Below are 23,495 nucleotides of genomic sequence, written 5' to 3' on the forward strand. Positions count from 1 at the left end.
GACAATACCATGCTGTTTTTGTTACTATAGCTCTGTAGTATAATTTGAGGTCTGGTATTGTGATGCATCCTGCTTTACTTTTCTTGCTAAGGAAATCACCAGGGCATTTTTCTCACCAGGACCATGCTCAGATTCGTAGCAAAAGGAAATTCTCTTGGTTGAGGAGGCCAGAGTGAATTCTCACAAGAAGTATGCATGTGATTTTGGTTCTGCTCTTAAATTGATGAGTGATGTTGGGAAAGTCCCTTTGCCTCTCTGGTCCTCCAGCTTTCCTTATAATCTAAAATTAGGGTTTGGGGTTAGATGATCCTACTAGGGCTCCTTTACCTTCACCTTCCACATTCTCATTATGCATCTCCGTGGGTCCCTTAGGATGCCAGGGAAGCCCCTGAGGTACAGACTCATAAAAGGGCCATTCAGCATGTGCTGGCCACCCTGATCCACCCCTCATTCCTCACTGTCGCTTTTTGCCTAAAGCATGCCTCTGACTTACCAGCCTCAGTCTTGGCTACTCTGAACAAGAATTCTGGCTCCCTTGGTGCTCGACATCTTGGGTAACCTCCTTCCAGAACCCTCTGACCCCTGCCTTTCTCTGTGCCTCTGCCCTGTAGTAAGTCCCAGGCCCTAGTCCATGAGGCATTTGGAGAATACCTTAGTGCACAGGAGTTCTAAGTATCCCAGGAAAATCTGCTGGAGGAAACATTTTGGGTTCACCCAGCCCTGTTCCTCTTCCACTACAATAATTTAGACAGCCTGCCTATTAGGGCCAGAGAGAGTGGAAAAGGATAAATATGGGAAAATATATTAGGATCAACTCATGGAGGGATTTTGTCCTTTATCATCTCAGCCAGTGTTTCCTAAAGAGATGTCTGTGGACACACAGTTGGATTGGGAGGTCAAATCGGGTAAGGAACTGGTGGTAAACACTGTAGGTACTCATTGTTCCTAATGTCACATACTTCCTGAAACACCTGTGACTTCCTGCCTGAGACAGCATCTACTGGCCACAGAGACTGTCAAGGCAGGAGCACTGGGCAGGCTGGACGCTCTGGAGTGTCAACCCTCTAGGAACAGCCCTCAACCCGCATTAAGCAGGAGCAAGCCAATGAAGGCCCAGCTTCCTTCCGACTCCTGCAGGGTTTTCCACCACCTCTCAAAAGCCCCTGCAGGATGGAGTTCATCTTCCATAGCAGGAACCCTCTCGGAATGCCCTCTCTGGATACCTTCCCTCCCCTGCCTCACCTATATGCTCCCCTACCTATATGCCTCCTGAAGTCACCTCCCAAACATACCGCTGCCCTTCAACCCTAGTTTCTGGGGAGATCCAACCTGAGAAACTCTGTCCTTCTGTGGAAATTCACAAAGCACATGGATTTATTAAAAGTTCCAAGAATCCCTGCAAGAAATAAACTTGAACTGTGTTTAGCTGAGCATCTTGAAACTAATTTGACCAACCGTCTTTTTCCCTGTAAGCATCTCATAGAAATAGTGTTGGGTGGGGGGACACTTTGGAAAATGCTGTGCAAACAATTAAGCAAGAGCAAAGCCATAGCCTGCTTTAAGAAAAGCCCCGTGAGAAGTGGCTTGCCTGTATTAGAACAATCTTTGTTATCAGTACCAGCTACATCTCTCTCTCTCTAGATGCTTTAGGGATCATTGATTGTCACAGCAACCCTGTGATGATAGACAGGGACAGTATTGTTACTGTCACTTTACATATGAGGGAACTGAAACTTAGAGAGACTGAGAAATTTGCCCGAAATTGTACAGCTAATAAATGGCAGACTAGGGACTACTAACTCTGTATCCCTTTTACAATGAGTTTCCTCCTTAGCAGTGGGTCTGGAGACAGAATCCATGTTCCCATCATCCTAGTCCATAGTTTCTCCATCTGCCTGCAACGAGGGCCAGCCACAGCCTCCCGGGTGTTTCTCAGGGTAAACAGTGGTCATGTGAGCTCAGGGGAAGTGACAGGAAAGTAGAGCAGCTAAGGGTCATACATGCTCTCTGGGCACTTTGTCCCTTGTCCTGATTCAGGTACCCTGACAACTTTAATTCTCTGTTCTCATTACCCCAACACACACACACACACACACACGCACACGCACACGCACACACATGCACACACACATCAAATCACATTAGCTATTCTTTAATCAGCAATTTCTTTCCGAGGAAGTTTTCCAGGACCTAGAGACTTAGCCAGAGACTTAACTCACACAGAATACACACATGCATCTTGATTCATGCACATATATTCATAGATATTCAGGCATGAATACACTGATATTCAAGCAGCATGTGTTTACCTGCATTCACATAACATTTGATTCACTTTATTGATGATATCTGCTATGATGTCTGTCTTCTCTTTTAGACTTCTGGACTGTAAAACCCATAAAGGGGATGGACTAAAATGGTCTCTTTCACCCCAAGAACCCCAGAGGCAAATTCAGTGCCCAGCATTCAATAGGTGCTCAATAAAAATGTCTAGAATAAATGGGTGAATCAATACATAAATCTGCAAACTGCACTCATATATATGTACCAAACAATAGTGTGCATATGCACACATATGTGTGTACACACCTGATATATATATATATATATATATATATACACACACACACACACACACAAACACACATGCCCATGGGAAACACACACACACACACACACACACACACATGCTCCCCCAGATCTCAAACTCCTCATCAGAGTCCAAGGTCAGAAAATGGACAGCACATCGGCTGACATGAATCTCTTGGATGGGATCCAGAGAGCCCCCCGGCAGCCATTACTTTGCTATCAGTCTATCTGTCCCATTTATAGTTGAAATAAAATGTGTCACAGCTGCTTCACCAGAGACCAATGTGGACGTGGAGGAAAATGGAGAAATATCGGCGCAGCTTGCATTCTGGCTCACTGGCTTGGGGGAACTTAAGGCATAAACGAGTTTGGACTTAATTGACTTTTTTATTGGGCTTTAATTCACTGGTACTTTTCCAGAGACTGACTCCAACAGGCAGATGCAGGGTTGAGCAGCCTCTGGGGCTCCCAGCCCCCTCACCTCTTTCCTGTGCCCTCAGCCTGTTCTGAACCCCCTTTTATAGACAGGACCACCCTCAGCCCCATGGGACCTGAGGAAGCCAGCCATGGATGCTTGTCTCCGGTGTCCAGCCGCCATCTTTTGCCCCTCCCTAGCAAGGACATTTCCATTCAATACAGTAACGTGGACGGAGAGCTGGCCATGCACCTGTACGGGGTGCTGGGCTACAGAGATGAACAAGAAGGAATCTTTGCCTTCTGGGAACCTGGAATCAAACACAGACACATAAATTCTTCTGCATAATAGATGCCAAAAATTAACCTGGAAAGTAAGACCAGGGAGGTATAGTAAGTCACAGTGATTTGGGCAAAGCTACCCAAATGGGCCCCCACTGCCTCTTGATGGGAGAAAGAGTCTGTCAGGCAAGGTCCTCCTGGGAAGGGTATTCCTGGCAGGCAGAACAGTAGGGGCAAAGATACAGAAGGATGAGAGAGTCTGGAATGTTCCGGAAGCTTGCCCAAAATCCCATGTGGCTGGAGTGGAAGATGGTAGAAAGGGATGCTGATGGGGGCAGAGGGGAAAGCAGAATGAACTTGAGCCTGGAAGTCAAAAAACCTCGTTTCCAGTCCCATCTGTACCACTAATTAGCAGGTGGCTCTGGGCGAGTTCCTTTTCTTCTCTCAATCCCAGTGTCTCCTTCTGTAACTTGAAGATTTTAAAGTCATCGAGCTCAAAGTTCCCCCTCAGCCTGATCCCCAAATCCCTCCCATCATCCTAGCGTGGAAATGTCTCTACTGTGCCGAGTGTCTGCCCTTGTCCATGCTGGTTTGAGCTTCTCAAAAAGAAAGCAGCCACAGAGGAAGCCAGTGCAGTCTAAGACTCCAAGAATCTTCCAGAACAACTGTTGCCTCTGTGGGAAATGCTCTGGGCTACCCTTCCCACAGCTGCTTTTGAGCCCTGCAGGCCTAGGGTGTTCCCCCAGTGGGAGAGAGCAAGGCCATCCCAGGGACAGCTCAGGTCCAGTGTGCTCCTTACCCAACAGGACAGCTCTGCTTCAATTCTAAGCGCTCGGTTCAGATTCTGGAAGTTAGCATTTGAAAGGACAAGCTTCAGTGAGCTGGGACACTTTCTCATTTTGCCATATAAATGAGCCATGGCTGAAAGTGGAACCCATTTTGAAGAACTTCAGAACCCCATGCACATATAAATAGCTTGTGTTCAGTGTGGAGGACCCTGCATCTCAGTGTGCCCAGGACAATGCTGGGTTATGCCTGCTGTCTGTCATAATTACTGAGTGTGTCCCCTGCTTTCACTCTCCGGTGGCTTCCGTGGGACAATAAATGTTACCGTTGCCCACCTTGTGAAGCTTTTGGAGGAGCTGTAGTTATAGCAGGGAAGCACTGACCTGGATCTCAATCCATCTCTACCTTGCACAAATGATTTCACCTTCCCAAGTTTGGCTTTCTTGGGAAATGAGCATTGCAACACCTTCCCACTGAGTCACTGACAGGAATAAGCAAGGTATTGCCTGTAAATACCTAACACATTATGGGCTCACCTCCTACACCTTTGGCAACCCCATGATGCTCAGTGCTGAATACATGAATGAACGAATCCCAAGAACAACAGATGGGGCTCCTCATTCTGCACCCCAGTTCTCCGTTCTACCACATGAGCTGAGACCACTCTGATCACCTGAGATTCTATCGTGGATGAAGGATTTGGTCTGCTTTCTCGCATCTCCTCTCAGCCCACCCCAACCCAGCTGAGCCTCTTTCTTCACAGTCCCTGCCTGGATGGTGCCCCACACCTCAGCCTCTTGGTCAACCTCCATTCTGCTTCTCTGCCCCTTTTGTCCTTTTTGATGATATTGATATAGAGGGGGTGGGTCTTCATCTTCCCTCCAATGCCTCACCTGGAAAATCACTGCAGCCCTCACCTCCCCTTTGCATTTCCTAAGATCCTCGCTGCTCCCTGAGCTGCTTCCTGACACCTGTGTCATTTGCTTGGGTTAAGGTTCACAGTTCTAAGTTCAATTCCTGCTGCTACTTATTTGCTTAAAGGACGGAGTTTGGGATAATAATTTGCTCATGGGAAAATGTCTTTGAACCTCTCAGAGTCTGTTTCCCCTCCCTAACAACCAGGCATAATTGCACGTACAACTAATATGAGGATTGAGGGTGTAGCTCTCTTGAGTAATATTTGGATTAACTCAGCTAGAGTCTTCACAGTGTAGCCCAACCCACCTTTCCCGTCTCACCATCCCTCCTTCCCTACAGCCTCCGCGTCCAGGCCTGCCCATGTGCTCGCTGCCCCCAGAGCACCGCTGGCTTTCACTTGCCCCTCTGGGTCTCAGCTTGTGCCGTGCCCTCTGCCCCTCCCATCTCAGGTGCTCTGAAATCCTCCCCTTCCATCCAGCCACAGTCCCAAATCCCTCTCTGATCCCTCAGTTGGCTCGACCCAACTCTGCATCTCCCTGTGTATATTTGACTGATTCCTCCACAGACCATATATTTCTTTCTGCTCTGGTTTATTGTATTGATTTGCTTACACGTTTGTTCCCCCCAAAGATCCTATACAGCCCCTGAGTGTGGGGACCATTTCTTGTTCATCACTCTACTATAAACAACTTCCAATCTTTGAGAAACAAGGTAGGGTGTGAGCCAATAAAATTTAAATTCAGGTCATCATTTCTTACCCGGTTCACCTGAGGAACTCAGCCAACACAAACCTGCCTCCCGCTGTGCATGCGTAGAAGTGCAAGGGCAAATACAATCTGAAAACATTGGAATGCAGAGCCGAGCTCTAATGAAAGGGAAACTCCAGGGGCCAGATGAGAGAGCCTTGGAACCAAGAGACCTGCACAAAGCCGGGAGCCAGGTGCAGCAGCCTGTCCTCTACAAGGGTCCGTAAAACTCCACCACCTACCAAGGAAACAAGTCTGTCGCAGGCTCTGGGTATGTGCACTCGTGCATGTGTGCATACGTGTGCATGTGCGTGCGTGTGTGCACATGTGTGTGTGCTCTCTGCTATGTTCATTTAAAACTGTGTGCAGTCCTGGAGTTGGACTTGGGAATCTGGAAACCGCTGTCCACTGTCCCCTCCTTTCATTTGAACGTGGGTGTATGTGCTTCAGGAGGACAAAGCCTGTCCCACTCGCTGCTATTCTCAATGCTTTACTCACATTAGCTCATTTAACCTCATGGCAGCCTTGCAAGATAGAGGGCAGGCAAGGAAGAATGGAGGCAAGGGAAGTGAACTAGCTACTCAGGCCAGAGGTAGACCCAGCATTTGAAGCCAGTCAAGGTGACTCTCAACTCGTGAGCATAAACACTGAGATGCATAACCCTGAGCCACTCAGTGGGTGAGCCAAAATGTTTGTCCAGGTGACTGGGAGGAGGTCACAGAGAATTGCACAATGCTATACACAGAGCCAGCTGGGCCCAGTGCAGGCAGCTCTGACCAGGAGCCCACTGCCCAGCCCAGCTCTCCACAAAGAACACAGATATAATATAAATGAGCTCCCCTGGCCTCTGGGTGCTTAGGAGATGGTTTTCTCCTGTCTCAGGATGATTGCATTTGGTTGCATTCCCTTTAAGACTGTTCTTGATTTTCTTTCCCCTCCCTGCTGTGTGTCTAGCTCTAATTCCCTTCTCCAGTCCCATTTGGTGGTTACCACTTATGTTCTCAAACGCATCATTAGGCGACTGATGTATGGCGTGTTCTGCATGGTGGCCAGGCTAGTGCTCCTAGCAAGGCAGCCCAAAGATGAAGAGGGGACTGCCATCTGCCCAAGTGCTTCTCACCAGTGGAGACCGCCGTGGACCACCTTGGACCCCTGTGGACCCAGCTCAGGGTGGGCAGGCTGTCCCAGACAGAATGGCCTCCTCCCATCCTTACAGGCCCCCCTGGGGCCCAAAGTACCTATCTCCCTGCATACTCATGCATCTGTTTTCTTAATTAGACACTCATGGTGTGGCAGGAGCTGAAGACAGAGAAATACAAGGGACTCTGTGTGCACAACATTGGAACTGGTCAGGACTGGCTCAGGATGGAGCCACAAGCCAGGGCCTCAAAGGCTTATAGCTGAGTGATTCTGGGGGCCTTGGTGGTGTCAGCAGAGACTGTGTCCTAGCATCACGAACAAACAGCTCTCCAGCTCCATGCACTTTGGTGACAGGTGGGAATGACCCCTGGCATGGAGAACCCCAGTAATTACTTCTAAAATGTGCTTGGAATCCTTCTAGAATTTTATCCATGAGAGGGCTCTTAGGGATTTGTTTTTTCCCTGTCATTCAAGCCAGAATGGCCCATTCAGACATTCACCCTTTAGCCATTATGGAAATGTGAGCTCCAGCAGTAGCTGGTATTTGAGCAGGTCTTCAAGTGCCCTCTCCGCCTCCCCACTGGACCCTGGCTTTGCTTGGGCTTGTGGGTAATAGCCCAAGCTCATTCAATCCTCTAACCATCAGGTCCCCACGGCTGGTAAGCAGTGGCATATGGACATGAACTCTGAAACTCATGTTGTCACAGGCTCAGACTGATTTCCCAACCTGTGATTCTTCCATCTGACTTGGATTCTTACCCTCCTCTGCTCCCCTGTCAAGGCTCAGGGTCCTTGGGTGTCTCTCTGCCTACACCCGACTCCTACTACCTCCTACTGCCTGGATGAGAAGCCATTTAAAGTTCACGGCTCTGAGAATCTAATTCTCTTCCAGACCCTCCGCCCATATTGGGCAGGCCTGCCAAGTCCCTTCCCCAGGACATGAGGGTGAGGACTCTGACCAAGATCATCTGGTGCATCTCCTGCTCTTGGCCTTATCCTCCAGTGTCCTAGATTTGGGGACAGGGGAAGTTGAAGAACATGCACCCAGCATTTGCATAAATACTTGTTGTGACAGTATGCTATTTCCCAATGCCTATTCAATTGGTGGACAATCAAAATTTGTTATTGCTTCATCTTTGTTTAATACAAAGTAAACAAGAATAGTATAATGAATGGACCTATGACCCACGTACCCATCGCTCAGGTTCTTTGACTTTAATATTTAGCTGTTCTTTGTTTCTCTGTACCTCTGCCCACTCCCAATTGTCACCTAAACAGAAGGAGAAAGAAGAGGAGGAGGATCTGACATTTCCTTGCTGGTGTAAAATTAATGTACATTAAAATGCGCAACCCTTACCTGAGTTTTGACAAGGAGATACACTCGCAAGACCATACTCTTATTGGGATGATGTTTTTTGATCATTTCTAAAACACTATTGGACATTTTAATTAAGTTCTTTCCCATATCAAACCCAAATTCTAGAACAATTCTCCATGGTAGTAGAGAATAATCTCTCTTCCAAGTGATATCCTTTCAAATATTTGCAAATAGCTATCACGCTTCTCACGGAATTGGCTCTTTTCCATTCTCAGTAACCCCAATTCCTCCAGTAACCCCAGTTCCTCCATCCATTCCTCCTTTGGTTTTGGAAGGCACTGATCAAAGGTTGCCTGATTTCCTCCTTTCCTAACCTCCTCCCAGCCACCTTCAGCCGAGAGCCGTGAGGACAGGAAAAGGTGTCACTAGGGGAGGTGTTGCTTACCTGTCCTCATTGTTACTTTGAAGAACTGCTGGCTCAATAGGTGGGGCCACTCAGAGGTACTTGCTTTTAAAGTCTTTCAATAGCTGAGCTGTGTGCAAATTTATCTTTCCTTATCCAACAGATTTCAGCAGTATCTCTTTCATTCATTTTTTTAAATTTTATTATTCATCGAGTAAGTTTCTATTGACGATTTGTGCTAAGCTAGGCCGTGTATACAGTACTTAGATATATAAGTAAGACAGTCCCACCATTTAGGAGTGGAGTAAAAGGAAGCAAATAAAAGGATGTGTATGTATTCAGCATGTGCTGGTTACCTGCTAAGTCCCTAGAAATAGGACAGACAGCTGGACTGTGGCAGTGCAATGGGAACTGTGGTCACTCTTGGCAGACTGAGTTACTCATCCCCATAGCAACCAGGAGTGTTGGCAGTTGTCACTTCTCCATGCTGAAAATTCCCTTTCTGGGAATTGCCCTCTAGTCAAGAGGGTTATCTTTCCTGAGGTTATGCCTTAACCCCAAGGGTAGCAAAAATTCAGTGGAGCTACAAAAGTTGTCCTTTTGTCTCAATCTGAAGAGCCACTGAGCTCCAGAGTTCCCCGTGGGTCAGCTTTTGCCTCTGCAGCAACTGTGAAGAAGTCCAACTTCTCCCACCAACTTCACTCCAGCGTGATCCCAGGGAACACACACGGCCAGAGAACCTCCTCCAGGCGGCCCCCAAGCAGAAGGAGACAGCCTAGAGCTCACAGCCCAGTGTGCAGAGAGGGGCATCTGCCAGATGGTCACACAAGCACACAGCCACCGGGGCGTGAAGGGAGAGTGCCTGGAACCGCAAGAGAGGGTCCTTTCCACCAGATCCCAGGCTAGTTTGGAGGAACCAGCTGAGATCTGAGGTTCAAGTAGGAGTTAGCAAACTGTCCAGTGTGACGGGATGGAGGAGAGCACGGGGTGCTGCCAACGCCCAAGGGCAGGCACCTAACCCATTCTGAGGAAGATCATGGGCAGTCAGGAAGGGCTGTGTCGGGGGAGTGTGCTCAGGCTGCAGATGAAGGCTGAGGTATCAGCTCCAGGAAGGAGGAAGGCCCTGAGCAGAAGAATCAGCATGTCCAATGTGGCACAAAGTAGCACATTTGTAGAGAGGTGGAGCTGGGCTGAGCTCACTCGTGAGGGACAGGAGAGACAAGGCTCTGAGGAACTATGTGGGGCCTGGGTTATAGGCAATCTTGTATGGTGGCCCAACCAAGGAGCCATGGACAGGATCAAGCAAGGGTTTGCTTTCCAGGAAGATCTCCCTGGCTGCTATGTGGGAAATGAATGGGGGAGGAGGGCAGTGGGGACAGGAGGCCATGTGGGAGGCCCTGCAGCTCACAGATGTGACTTTACTTGCTACCCAGTATCAGCCAGGCAGGGCTGAGAGGAGGACCCGCCTGTCTTGCAGGCAATCAGACCTCATCTCAAAATAAAAAGGGCTATGGATGTAGCTCAGTGGTAGTACCCTTGTCTAGCGTGTACCAAGCCCTGGGTTCAATCCCCAGGTACATGCTCAGAGGAGTACTTTACTGGGAATGATATTTTCAGAGCAGAATCAGAAAACTGCTAACCAGACACCTTCAATTCTCTGGTTTTGGAGAACAGGATTCCGGAACTTCATCTGGATTTTGTGGGACAAAGCAAGGACTCATATTATTGATCAGAAACACCACAAGGCTACCCCCAAAGATTCTCAAGCCATCCCTCTGCCATGCCTAGGAAGTGATGGGCACTCAGGGTTTCACACACTGGCTTGTAGTTAGTCTAATTGATATTGTTACCATCTAGGGGTCTTGGGTATGTTGTCTCCCTTCAGCAAAGAACTGAGCAACAAGACACAGAGATAGCAAGCAAGCTGAATGTTTATTGCAAAAGTGACAGTAACAGACTTCTCTGAAGAGACGAAGCCATGGAGCTGGGAGTCCAATGGGGAAGTTTGGGCTTGTTCTTTTTATGGAAACTGCAATTTCCTCCTTTCTTTGTCTCCTCCCCTGTTTGCACCCTCCTCACTATTATTGATTGGTGCCTCCACCCTGCCGTGTCCACATATCTATTTTAGTTTTTCTATTGGATCTCCTGCTTAGGAGCACAAGTACAGACATATCTGTCTAATTGGATCCCCTGCTTGTGTCCACAAGCATTTATGTTAACTGGGAAGCTGACCTCATTGGAAGATCCTCCCCACACTCCTTTGGTCCAGACTTGTCCCCTACCTCCTCACTCACCATCTTGCCTTGGCTGCTGATGCTCTTCGACATCTCCCTCAATATGTAGGCACATTAGAACATGCCCAAGTGCAAATCTCAGGCTTCATCCCATTGCCAAGAAACACTAGCGTGAATCTGTTGTTGCTATTTCATAGAATCAACAGAGCGGGCTGCAGGGAGCCCAGGTTTCTTCATCAGACAGACCCGGGTGGAGATCTGCCGGCTGCCTCTGACTAACTGTGGGATGCTGGACAAGTTGTTTAGCTTCTTGAGGATTGCATCTCATCTTCTCTGATGATGGAAATAACAATAGGCTTGTTGGGAGCTTTGAATGGGATCCAGTGTTTAAAGCACCTGGCACAGGACCTGGTATATAATAGAGACTGTGTCTCAATTATCCTTCTGGGAAAGATTTGCAGCATTTATCAGGGACTGTCAAAAGTACACTCCAGACCAGAAAACACCCTCACACCCTGACAGGGACAAGGCTAGAGCCTCCACGAAGCTGATTAAGGAACTGACATTTGATCCTCTAAGCTGCTCTTCTGAACTAGCATACCCATCATTTCGCTTGGTCCCCAGAGCAATGAGGAGGCAGGTGTGGCCAGACCATTTGACACATGACAAAGCAGCATCACTGAGCCGGAAATAGAAAAAGGCTGGATTTCACTCCCATGTAACCCAGAGGGATATTATTATCTCCATTCTTCAATGAGGAAACAGAAAATCATAGAAAATACATAACCGGCCCAAGGTCACATGGCTCAGAAATGGCAAAACTGTGGCTCACACTGGATCTGTCCCAATAAAAAAAAAGCTTATGATCTTTCACTACTCTTGCATGCAATTCACTCCATGATGCCTCTGCAAGTAACTCGCCTCCTCTGAGCCTCAGTTTCCTCATCTGTAAATGGGCCAAAATGTCTATTTTGCAAATGTGTTGTGAGATTGAGCTGTTGGGTCCCTTTTATCACCTCTGCTTTCCTCCTGCCTTCATCTGACTTTGTCAGTCACAGGGACTAGATCAGGGTGCACAACTTAAGGTGGTTCTCACTTTCAGTTAGTGCACATGCAGCCTCTGAAAGCAAGTGCGTCCTAAAGTGTCTTGCCCTAGGTCTGCATCTGCAACCTACTGGGGACATCAGGAAGGGAGGGGCTGTCAGTGAGGTCTGGTCAGGGTGGAGAGGACAGGAAAGGTAGGCAGGTGAAGGTGGACCTCGCTTTAAGAAACCCTTCCTGAAGAGCTGCGTTCTGTTAATTGATGTTCATTAACCCACAATGATATCACAGCTGCTTCATCTCCTTGATGATCTGAAGCTGTTTTTATCTCTGTTCCTACCCAGGCAACTCAGAATACACCTGAGGGTAGTGTCCACGTCTTATTTATCTGTGTATTCCCAGGACCTAGCCCCCGTATTTGATATGTAATAGTTGCTTATTAGAGGTTGAATGAATGAAAGAATGTCTTATCTTTCATTTTAAAAGCCTCTAATCTTTTTAGGTCCTTTGCTACTTAGATCATAATTTAAGAACCTGTGGTACAATAAGAACCACGCTCACCTGGGATTCTATCTGCCAGCTTTAGACAGGAAGGCATGGGAGGCCTGATTAACATTAGCTCAGCTACAAAACTGGTGAAGAGAAGAACCAGAGTTGGATCCCCAAGCCTGTGCTCTCTCCACCCGAGCGGAGGAGCCAAGTCTCTGCACGATGCCGCTGTTAGACTAGAGTCCCTTCAACCTCATCCCCTCATAATGCCCTGTGTCACCTTCTCAAATTGTCTCCCACTTTCAGGCATGGCCCCTTATTACAGGAACTCTGACACAACAGCAGAAATTACATACTTCTGTCACAAGGTTGGCAAATGGGATTCATCTTATTTGTCAACTCCTATGGACCCATAGGGGCAGCCAGAATTATTAGATTAAAAACAACTGTGAACCCCAGAGGGCAAAAGTGCTATAATCAATTAGTTCTGTCTGCTTGGGAGCTGGGAAGGAGGATGTCGTCATGCATGCTGCCTATCTGCTGGCTAGGCCTAATTCCACATGTCAGGAAAGCAGTCTGATTAAACTACAAAAATCCTTCTGCATTCATGAATTTATGATGGTTTTGAACAGTCACAATGCAAACGTGGCTACTAAAATCACATGCTTCTCAACCACCAAGACCAGCCACAGGGGAGAAATAGAAGACAATGACATTCTGAGCAGTCCCTAAAAAAAAAATCTGAATTCTATTTTTAATGAACAAAGGTGAAATCAGTAAGAATTAGTAGAAGGATTTCAGAACTGTATAGGTAGCTACCTATTTGACATTTTCTTGATCAGCTTTTAGAATAAACCTGCCTTGGGATTGTTTTCTGCCCTGGCATTAATTGGAACATCTGCTTTTCCTCTGTAAACATCATAAACCATCATTTTGGTTTCCACCAACGCATTACTTTCAACATAGCCCCATGGAACATTGCAAAACAAACCAGGCACACGAGAGAGCCTCTCCTCTCCCCTCCCCCAGCCCACACCTGCCCAAAAGAAGGGAGATTCCCATCATGTGTGTAATGAGGCCCAAGCAAGGTATGATATGAGTCTTATCTCCCAGTTGGTTGTCCAGGTATAAAACATACTCAGTGGGAAAAGTGAGCCACCTGAGCCCCTGGGGTAGATGCTGATAAGGTAGAAAAAAAGCCAGCTTCAGCTGAGTATATCCAGCCAGTATAATTCAGACTTCATCTGCAGTAACATACCCAAGGAATGTTCCAGAAGGGATCTGGGCACATTCATAGAAAATCAAGCAGATATGTATGTATTCCTATAAATCCATCAGGCAGCAGTCAGAAGTAGGAAAAGGGCAAGCAACTGTAAAAAGAATTTTTAATGGTGAGCACAAGTCTCTCTGACTTTTTTATACTCCTCATTTTGGAGACATCATGCAATACCTGTCTTTTTGCATCTGGCTTATTTCTCTAAACATAACGTCTTCAGGATTCATTCATATTATTGCAAATGACAGAATTTCCTTCTTTTTAGAGGCCCAATAGTACTTCACTGTGTATTTACACCACCTTTTCTTTCTCTGTTCATCCTCAGATGGGCACTCTGGTTGATTCTGTGTCTTGACTGTTGTGAATGATGCTGTAATAAACATGGGAGCGCATGCTGACATATTGCCATGTTGATTCAGTTCCTTGGGATATACACCCAGAAGCAGGACTGCTAGATTGTATGGTAGTTATCGTTTTAGTTTTTTGAGCAACCTCCATACTGTTTTCCAAACTGGCTGCACCAATTTACATTCCTTTCACAGTGCACAAGTCTTCCCTTTTCTCCACAACCTTGCCAACTCTTGTTATCTTCGGCCTTTTTGATAATAGCCATTCTTGCAAGTGTGAGGTGATGTCTCCTGTGGTTTTAATTTGCATTTCCCTGATGATTAATGATCATGAGTCTTATTGTTTAAATATTTGGTGGCCATTTGCAATGGTGATTCCCAGAGGCTTCATGGTGTTGGGGGGCTTGGGGGTGTGAACAGGGAAAAAGGAGACTCTGGTCAAAAGGTAGAGTTTCCATTAGACACGAGGAATAAAATTCTGTTGATATATTGTACAGCATGCTGACTAGAGTTAATAATTTATGGTATGCTTCAAAATTAAAGAGTAGATCTTATATATTCTCATTACAAAGAAATAAGGTGATGAATATGTTAGCCTGATTTTTGATCATTCTACAACGTATCCATGTATCAAAACATCATGTTGTACCCCATAAGTTAGACAATTAAGCAAATCAAGTACAAAAAAAAAGAGACCTTATTATGAGAACCATAAGAAATCACAAATCCTCTAGGAGCTCAGATTTCAGGGCTCAGAAGCGGAATCCCTATTATACTAATAGCTTATTTTATCTGGGGGTACTCTCTTCGCATCCTCCATCTCATGGTGATTGGAACACAGAGTCTGATGTGCCCTGCGGACATGGCAGGACTCAGTCTCTCCCGCCACCCACACTGTGTGCCTAGGCTGCCAGATCCTGACGTCCCCTGCCTGCTCTGCTTCACCTGGGGATAGGAGGAGGGCTGGGGCAGCAGCCATCATGTCAGTAGAGCAACAAGTAGAGAGTGGGGACAGCAAAATAGGGAGATGGTAAGGGACAGTGGCCTCACCTTCTCCTTCACTTGGGGGTGGGCTCTTGTCCTCCTCGAAGGCAAGGAGGACCTCCCCATCTCAGCCTATGTCTGAAAGCGTGTTCTTCGCAGTCTTCCACGGCTCTTTCTTATTTAGTTGACTTGCCTTAGCCCCGTGCGCTAGGTTTGACTTGGTGGCATGTCAGCAGCAGGCAGATCAGAGAGCCAGGCATAAGGAAGCCTTTGCACAGATACAGGTCTCCCTGGAGAAATAGCATCTCCTCTCGGTGATGCATCTCTCTCTTACTAATTATATGGTATCTAAGCTCCATCGTTCCTTGTTCCCAGTGCCTGGCACATAGTAGGTGTTCAGCCAGGATAATCTGACTCCGAGGTCTGGGTTCTCCCACCAGTCCTGCCCACTCCTTGGTATAGCCCACCTGAGGGTGTTAGGTTCCAGGAGTGGACAAGAACAGGAAGGAGGCACAGGTAGGCAGAGCTCAGCAGGCAGCCGGAAGTGTGGGCAACCCTGCCGCCTTCCTGACTGCATCAGTATGGCTCAGCTATGACCAGGAGCCAGGCTAGGGGATCTGCCTCAGCCAGCTAAATACCACTGGTGACATCACCACTGTCCCCAGGGAACATTCTGCCACATTCCCCTACCTTCCCCACCACTGCTATCTCTTCCCACCAGGCGACTTCCTCCTATGCTCCCCATAGCACTTGGCACCAGCCAGCCATGGCCTGCCAGCCATCCACCCACTGGGCCATTCCTAAAGGGTATACTCATGTCTGTATCCAAACCTGGTGTGGTGCCTAGAGATGGTCTATGATGCTCACTTGGTGAACGAATGGGTGAGCCACAACCAGGGCCCCAGACAGAACAATATCTCAGATTCCATTTCCACAGCCAAAGAGCAACCCTCTTCCTCCCCAGCTCCTGCAGGGGCTTATGCATGATCCAAACCACAAACAGGAATGCTCCCTGCCTGGACGGAGGATTTTTGTCTTTTCTACAAAGCTCTTTCAGACCCATTATAGCTCTTTTGATCTTTTCAACAACCCGGTTGGAAGATACTGTTATTGAGATTTCCAAGATGAGGTATCAAGATCCAAAAAAAATTACTTCTCCAAATCAGGGGTACAGCCAGCATTGCAAGCCAGGCCTGCCTTCTTCCCAACTGCTTGCTGGAGGAAAATTTTTTTTTTCCCCCAAACTTCCCATTAAATACCTACTACGAGCCAGGTATTGAGCCAGGTCCTGGGAATTCACAGGTGAAAATAATCCAGCTCATACTGTCAACAGGAGACTGACAGCAGAGAGTTAAGAGAGAGAGAGAGAGAGAGAGAGAGAGAGAGAGGGAGGAAGAGAGAGAGAGAGCCGCCAACCTGTCCTTGAGTCCTGTTGGAACTTTCCACCAAGCCCAGGGGCCTGCTAGCCCCACCCCCAGCCAGAAGATCTGCATTTCAATTGAGAGGCTTCTCGTGCCCCACATCCCACTTCCTGATCTCATGTTGGACCCAGTTTGAGATTCTCAGGTGAGGTGTTAGGTGGATTCTTCAGCAGAGGACCTGCATTTTGAGTGTCTTTCCCGGGGAATGACTAGAATGCTTGCAAGTTGCCTTGGTGCGTGGTCCACCAAGAGAACGTTTGCTTGCAACGTGTTGGAACGGAAGGAGAACGCTCAGAGTCACCCGTAGCTCCTTTTGTGTTTTCCCAACAGACAGACAGATTTGCCATCACTCGATGCTCTTTCTTCAAGACGCTCACACATCGATTCCTGCACAGTCTGAAGCTCTTTGGATAGTTGCCCAGTGGAAAAGGCCCTGGCTGTGCTTCCATCTTGGAGACAGGAGATGAGAGGGCCTCTGCCTTCAAGTGAAGCCAGCCACAGGAAATGTCAGGTCCCAGAGGATGGCCTCCAGGGCATGGAGAAGGGGCCAGTCTCATTACCATATTATACTCTTCAAATAACTCTAAGCCGCCTTCTAACAATGCTAATATTGCCTACACAATATAAAGGGACCCATCAAACAAGCCATTCCCTAGCATTAGGACCTTGGGCAAGACATTGGACCTCTCAGAGCCTCAGTTTCCTCATCTGCAAGTTGGAGAGAATAACAGCTACATCGAAGAGCTCTGTGAGCCTTCACAGACAGTGTTTCAAGCCATCAGCCCAGTGCCACTCAAACATAGTACATGCTCAACGATTCTTCATGCCTTTCCCTCCTCCCAAGAAAGCAGCCTCTGGTGGAAATGACATGAATGATGTCCTGGGAAAGATGGTGGCCTCCTGCTGGGGAGGCAAGGAGAGGGAAGAGAGCTGGCATACTCCTAGTCTCCTCCATCCCCAGGAACAACACCTACCATGCAGAGGTTTTGCTGGTTTTTTTGTTGAAATCACCTTTTTAATATCCTTGTGGGGGAGGCAGATGTACATTCAGAGGACACTTCTTAGAATATAATAGGTGGTCAAACTCCCTCCCACGGGGACAGATGAAGGAGCCGGCAGCACTTGGACTAAGACGCCCTCCTTGCCTTCAAAGACCTAATCATCCCCGCAGCCCCCATGCCGCCGCATCCCTCCAGCTGCATTTAATTTCAAACACCTTAACTGCAACTTTAGAAAACAAAAGACAGGTTCGTTTTGTTCACTCAGAAGCCTGGTAAACCCATTTCTCAGACACTCTCATTTACCCCCGGTGTGAAATGGGTTGAGATGTTTGCAAGAGAAAAACAAAACCAGCCAAGTAAATGGCTTAAACGAGCACATTATTTTGAAAACAGCCTAATGAGAAATTTCGGTGACTTCATTCAGAAGAAGGCTGAATCAACTCAAGGAAAGCGGGGCGGTGGGTGGGGGAGTCGGTGGAGTGTGGGCTGTAGAGGCACTTTGGAGCAGTTCAATTTCATCTACTTCAAGGGTAATAAGCAAGAGCACAGGAGACTCTCATTGGCTACAAGCCTCCCTAAAGGTCAGGATTAAGGAGTGGGTTAGAAGGTTGGTAGCTCAAAGGCCCTTAGTTTTATGCTAAATGAATGTTTCCACAGTTCCTCAGGGGGCTTATACATAATTTATTTTCTTAAGTAGGTACATGGTGTAGAAATGTTGTTTGCCATTTTAATTGGACCAGAAAACTGTGTCTTCGTGGATCCCATCTGTTCCTAACCTTTCCCAGCAAGGGGGTTTCGCATGTCCTGGAAGGTAGGATGCCCCAATAGGTCACACCAAGCCTGGATTCTGAGCCCTAGACATGCAGCTTTTATAGATCTGACTCCCAGAATGGGATCTCCATCACTATCTCCAGCTCTTGACGGGTGCCTCAGAAGGCTTTAGCCAGCAAGCCCAAATCAAATCCTCCCAGACTAATTGTGTGACCTGGGGCAAGTCATTTCACCTCTCTGAGTCTTAGACTGACTCCACATATGCAAAAACTGTCTGGCACTTGGGGGAGACTCTGGGGTGTACCTACCAATGCCAGATGGGAGAGCCCTAATGTCAAGGAAGCACTCATCTCAACAGTCTGCTGGGACCAGCACAGATTGGGAGAGGATGAAGGTGTGAGCTATCGCTACCAAGACTGGGGAGCAAAGAGCAACGGCTTGGGAATGAGGGAATGGGAGATGGACCCTGGCTTCTCAGCTTGCTATCTCTGTGTCCTGGCTCAGCCTCTCGGGACCTCACCTTCCTTATCTGTAAAACAGAGCAGATGAATGACAGCAGCTACATGGTGACAGGCACTGAAGGTACTCTAGGGCGTGGTGGGGGGAAGAAGCAGCAAAGTCCATCTCTGGATCCAGGCAACTTCCTCTAGAAGTTACCAGATGACTCTCTTCCCATCTCCACCTCCACATTTTATTGATTTAGAACACAGCAGCTTCAGATCGGTGGTGTCTGCTATATCAATAACTGATTACCGTTCTGCTGTTGAGATTCAATGTAGATTTTTCATAGTGTGTCTCAGTCACAGAAGCATCCCCCTTCCCTGCAGGACTCCTGGGCCCCGGGAATCTCCTTGGCTGTAGGCTTAATGCTATTAGGAAATAAGCAGTCAGTGGCATGTTGCTGTTTTCATCTCTTCTAAATACTTTAAGATGGATTGTGGGAGTATTGGCAAGACAGGAACCCCACGGCTCCTGTGCCTCAATTCATCTCTGACCCACCCCTACAACCTAATTAGTTCATCTCTCTTCTGCTGAGAGGAACAGAGTTCCTCTCTCCTGGTACTGTTCATAGCTAGTGAAGATGGCTATTCTGCAATCTTCCAAACAGATCTACTCACATTCTCCCTGGGAGGTCCTACAGCCACGTGGCAAGATAGTGATGCTCGGTTTGCAGAAGAAGAGGAGGCAAGTATTAGGAATGGTACATGATGTGCTCAGGACCACAGACTGACAAGCTGTGACTGAGCTGCCTGGATCCCATCCTGCCTGATTCAAAATCCGATCATTCCCTATTCAAAATCCCATCGTTCCCTCCTTTTAACCTCCTGAATGGAAAGGTCTCACCCATGAGTTCCAGCCTAACTCATGGCACCATGATCTTCAGCAGCCTCAGTTTCTTCAACTGTAAAATGGGGATGTGACTATAAGATGCCTCCCCATCATATATAATTATGGTTGGGACCATAACTAAGAGTGAGATAGTATCTATGAAAGTGCCAAGAGGTGGGTAACACAGAGTAGAGGCTCAGGACTTGTTAGTTCCCTCCCTCTGATTTCATCGTCATTGAGAAAGTTGAAGAAATACATAGACCCAGACTCTACATAGTACTGCCCTCTGCAAATATTAGCCATGAAGATGATGGTCTTGGGGCTGTTTTCATCACAGAAGGCTCCCTCACTCCTGGGGACCCAGATTTGAAATAGGCACCTTTTTCAATTCTTTACAGACCAATCTAACTCTGCAATTCCAGACTCTTAGCAACCTGCAAACCAGCCTGCCATCCACAATGGGGCTGTCAGCTCTTCCCAGGAAGGCAGAGAAATGCCCAGGAGAATGGCAGGTCTGAAGAATAGGGAGCTCAGCCTGACAGTCCGGAGTTAAATAAATTGTATTTTCTGGCTGGGGCAATAAGGCGTAAATTCGAAGCATGTGTTACACTTACATGTCATTATGCCCTGAAATGGGGAAGGAGAGCCTCATCTTGTCCCAAGTTTGTAGCAAAATTGCACTCTGTGTAAATAGCTCAGTAGCCTTTGATGTTGAGCCCAGAGGAAAATAATCCTCAGAAAAGCCAGACAGGAGCAGCCGTCTCAGCAGCCCAGGCAGGGAGGCCGGCAAAGGCACGCGGCCAGCGGCGCTGGGCTTCCTCTGAGCTCCTTCACCAGCATCCAGAAAGGTAAATCGTCCTCCACCATCTTAGTTCCTAAAAAAGGATCATTTCCTTTGATACCTTTATGGAAAAACAAACAGGAAATCTCAGGGGCAATGAAGGAGGATGCTGGGCAGGCCACTGTGGAGAAAGGAGAAATGGGGAGCTCAGTAAGATGTCAGCACCAACCAGGCGAGAACCAGGAGAGGCCTGCCATGCTGAGGGCATCTGCCATAGGTGGGCAAGAGGACGCAGGGCAGCCGCACCTTGGAGCCCATTCGTTTATTTGCTCATCCATTCAATAAAATAGAGACAGTGTGCAGAGGTCCCTGCCCTCTTGAAGCTTCCGCTCTAGTTCAGAACTTCAACAAACAAGCACATAAATAACCATCTCGTCTCGCACACTGATATACACTTATGAAAGAAAAATGAAGGGCTAGGAGGTTGTAAAACAAAAAGTCTCAGCTTAAGTAGAGGCTGGGAGCCAGCCAGGGGCGTCGTCAAACAGGGTTTCTCTGAGGAAGTGGCTTTCAAGCTGAAGCCTGATCAGGGTCTGGCCAGGCACAGCACATGCTTGGAGAACATGGTCAGCAGAAGAAATGGCATTGGAAAGGCTCACAGGGGGAGGCTTGCCGACCTCCTGGGAGCCGAAGTATGTGGGAAGCCTATGGCGGGGAGGAAGCAATGGATACAACCATGCAGGGTTGCAGAGAGGATCTGGGACTCGCTCCTAATGCAACAGGAACAGCAGAGGGCTTTAGGCTGCCTCCTAGTGGTGGTCCTGACTTGATAAAGAAGTTGGTCATTGGAGACTCTAACTTGGCCATCTGTCAGGCTTGGCTCTAGTAACCTCTGGCTCCCCACCGCTGACCAACGCTGACCTGGGTCAGCTCACACTTGTATACTTGTGAGCTTGCCCAAGCACCCTGTCCCCAGGAGGAGGGATGGGAAAGAGCAGCCTGACACCTGAGCACCGGCAGGAGCTGTCACCTGGGCTAGGAGGGGTTCTGGTAAGGGCTGTGGAGATGGCGAGCAAGAAAGTCTCTGTTCACTCCCACTGCAAGGACCTGAGGACCCGTCCACTGCGTCCTCTGTAGGGAAAGACTTCAGTTCACGAGGCTTCAGCTCCCACTCGGTGTCTGCAGAGCAGATCCCCCGTCAATGACCCACTGAAGTTCAGATGAGAGAGACCAGAGCTGCCCCTGCATCTTGCAGCTCTTCTTATCAGTGAGGAAGCTGAGGAAGGGTGGAGTAGAGGAAGAACAGGCTGAATTAGGAGTCAGGGTCACAGTGGGACATGTCCTTGCTCTATGACCTTGGGCAAGTCGCTACTTCTCTCCGACGTCTTCCTTGTGTTACCTGTGAAGTAAGTAAGTGAGATCATGTCCAAGCCTGCTCTCCGCTCTCACACTCTGTCACCCTTGATTGCTTAGGGAGGATCAATACCTTTGCCATCAATATCCAGCATGTTTAGGCAGGACTAGGATCACAGCTGACTTTGTGAGCAGACACTGCATTCAAACCCCAGCCCAGTGTCCCGAAGATGAAAGACCAAAGGAAGCAGGAGGGAGAAGTCCAGGAGCTTGGAATTTGCAATAACCTGAAGCTAAGCTGAAATTTACTTACAGACCTCTTCATGACCATAGACCAATTTGTATTCCAAGTAATTTTGAAGACAGGATATTTAGAGTATCTACAAGAAAAAGGTCTTATTGGAACACCCCAGATGTCACTCCAGATGTGTCCGATCCCTTACAATGGACGTGCTAGCTATAAAATGCTCTTATCTGTTCATTACAGTGGTCCCCAAGAGCATCTCTCCAGGGGACAAGTTCATTATACAAGTTCAATCATTATATGCAGTCGTGATGATAAAACTTGGTTCTTTGAAAGACTCTTTGCTTTAGACTTTGCCTTAATTCCAGCTGTTCTCCCACACCATGAAGCTGGGAGAGTAACTCTTGGTTGTCCTGAAATAGTGCAGCTATCCAGGGACTCAGAGCTGTTTGGTAGAGTGGAGAAAAATGTAGAATCTGCTGTTTTCTGGCCCTTCTTCTAAGTCCTGAAGGCAGACAGTAGGCCTTGTATTTTTCTTTTGTTTTTATGAAATCTTCATAACCCTTGCACTAGGTGGGAGCTCATGGATGTGAATAATGAATGACATAGAAAAAGTAAGGCAGGGGGTGGTGGTATGTTTCCACTGGTTAAGGACAGCACACCCAGAAAGAGTGTGCGTGTTAGAATAGGAAAGACAGGGAGCTGAAGCCCAGCTTCTCTGCTTACTAGCTGTCACTTAACCTCTCTTGGTTTCCTCCTCTCCACAATGGGAACGGCAGTGCCCACCCATGGTCATAGTTGTGAGGGTTAAATGAGATACTACAGGAAACATGTCTAGCACAGTGTTTGGTACATGGTAGAAGACCATCTTCCTTCCTTGCATCCATTATCAAGATCTGCATGAGGAAGGCAGTCTCAGCTCACCTCTGCTATTTACCTGCCCTGCACTAAGGATGAGAAGCCAAAGGGGCTCCCTACAGCCTCCATGCTCCAGGATGGGACATGCAGGGGGGCATGGTCAGGGAGAGAGGGGGTCCTGGACCCAAAACTCAGTGTCTGAAGGAAGCCAATACATTTGGCTTGGCTCTATTCCAGCCAATTTTGCTGGATATAATTTGGCTTCAGCACGAGGCTCCAAAGCAGTTATATAATCATAATAACCCATTGCATTTGTAGAAAGCTTTTCTGGTTTTCAAAGCATTTTTGCACGTATTGCCTTATTTGATCTTCTCGATAACCTTGAGAGGTGGAAAATGCAAGGACCATAACCCCCATTTGATAGATGGAGAAGTTGAGGCTTGGAGGGTTTATTTCGTCCACCCAATGTCACACATCCAATAGAGAGCAATGCCAAAACTTGGAGGAAGATTTCCGCATTCCTTGCCCTGGGCTTCTCCATACCTTCACATGATTCTTTGTAAACTTGCTTTCACCAAGCAAAAGATGTAGGGGCAGCAGAAGCAGCAAGTAGAAACCGGAAGTGTGTGAAGCAGCCAGGTATGGCTGGAGGTGGTGCAAATTGTTCAGGCTCCACCCCCAACTCATTCCTTGGACCATTCATTCTTTTGCCATATACTTGTGGAGCACCCCCAAGTGACAGAAACTGCTAGCCACCAGAGAAAGCCACA

At 47.7% G+C, this 23,495-nt stretch overlaps 1 protein-coding gene across 1 annotated transcript in view; it reads left to right on the forward strand.

The window, feature by feature from the left end:
• The window catches only part of LOC124080422 (acid-sensing ion channel 2-like), a 251,938-nt gene that overhangs the window by 142,512 nt on the left and 85,931 nt on the right, over positions 1-23,495 (forward strand). The window lies entirely within an intron of this gene.

The sequence above is a fragment of the Marmota monax genome, unplaced genomic scaffold (genome assembly GCF_021218885.2).
Source record: "Marmota monax isolate L192 unplaced genomic scaffold, Marmota_monax_Labrador192_F-V1.1 WCK01_AAM20220418_F8-fsc00394, whole genome shotgun sequence".
NCBI classification, from domain to species: Eukaryota; Metazoa; Chordata; class Mammalia; order Rodentia; family Sciuridae; genus Marmota; species Marmota monax.